A 1,484-nucleotide genomic window follows, 5' to 3' on the forward strand; every position below is an offset into this window, starting at 1 on the left:
CCTCTTGGCCTCTCCCGGGGTAAAACCTCGTGCGTCGGGGCAGTGATCTCCGAGCTGGTTTGGTTGTGCATCTCTACCAGGAACAAATTTCTGAGCATGCACCCCGAGTAAACATGTATTTATTTATTTACAAACCATATGCATGTGCTACTCGAGTGCTAAGATTTTCTTCCCGCACCCCGACGGACTGCCCTGTGCCTCCCTTGGGGTGCAGCACCCCACTTTGGAGACCTCTGGTCCAAAGGATGTTCCCAGAAAGATCTCCTCCCTCCTTCCCCTCCTTCCCCCTCCCCAAGTGCCAAAGAGCCACTTTTTTACCCTTTTACACTTATGCATCATCAAGCTCCAAGTCGCACCTTGCTGGGACAGGCGCTTTTGGGGATGCCAGCTGGGGAGAGGCTGCACCCCATCTTCATCCCACCCTTTGGCTGTGCCCCAGGGAAAACTCCATTTTAATTCTGTTGGCCCCAATGAACACCAAAAACAGATTTGTGGCCGGGTGTTTGCATGGCTGGGGTGGTCGGGCCGGGGCTGGCTGCGATTGCCTCGCAGGCACGGACGTGCAGGCAGGCACGGGTGCGGGCAGGGCTGGCCTTTGGCCTTGCGAGCCCGGCGATCCCTGCCTGGGGTGCGTGGTGTATTGTCGAGAGGGACCGTTATTAATGAACCAGGATAAGCGAATGTAGTAGTTCTCATTGATTTTTAAAATGACATCTATTTATCCTGAAGGCAGCTGCGTGCAGACAGAGTGGCACGCTCACCCTGAATTTGGGTGGCTGAGAGCTATTGCATCCCAGTGGTGGTTCAGCTCATCACCTCCCTCGCTGGCACCCACGAGCACCCAGTGCCAGCAAACCTCACCCAAACACCCCCCTCCTCGTCTCCTCTCTGCCGGCTCTGCAACCCCCCCGGCGAAGAAGCATCTCGCACCTTCAGCTGCTGTGAAAGCCGTTACGATTTCTTGTCGTTAATGAAGCGGGCTGGCGAGAAGAAGCGATCTAGTTTTTTGCTCCAGCACCGTGCAGCTGCGGCAACGGCGTGCTGGATGCCTCGGTGTCCAGGGCAGGAGCTGCAGCATCGGGCAGTTGAGGAAAGTCAGAAGAGATTTGGGAATGGGAATGGCTGGAGAGGTGTTGGGATGCTGCCGGGCTCTTCTCTGCCTGTCGCTGCTTGTTTTCCTCTCCTGAGCCCCAGGGTGGGTGAAATCTCCGGTGGGGGGATGCACCCCGGCACCTGTGAAGGCTGGTTTGTGTGAGCAAGGCTGTGCCCCAAAGCCGGGCTTGCTTAGGATTTGCCCCTTGGGGTTTGGCTTGTGCCATTCCCCAGGCATCCCGGGCTGGACCCTTGGTGGAGCGAGGGGGGGTGGGACTTGGAGAGAAGCAGGAACCCCCAACCCCATGGCAAATTGGGGGTTTCACAGGGGTCTCCAGGCTGAGCCAGACTTAGTCCCCCATGATCCAGACTGCTCCCGGGGCATGGCGGGG

At 57.7% G+C, this 1,484-nt stretch overlaps 1 protein-coding gene across 1 annotated transcript in view; it reads left to right on the forward strand.

Annotated features, from left to right (window-relative positions):
- Positions 1–1,484, forward strand: part of LOC104164275 (WSC domain-containing protein 2-like) — a gene marked incomplete at its 3' end in the record, with an annotated part of 6,447 nt that overhangs the window by 411 nt on the left and 4,552 nt on the right. The window lies entirely within an intron of this gene.

This window comes from Cariama cristata, unplaced genomic scaffold, assembly GCF_000690535.1.
Source record: "Cariama cristata isolate BGI_N322 unplaced genomic scaffold, ASM69053v1 scaffold23637, whole genome shotgun sequence".
Classification (NCBI taxonomy): domain Eukaryota; kingdom Metazoa; phylum Chordata; class Aves; order Cariamiformes; family Cariamidae; genus Cariama; species Cariama cristata.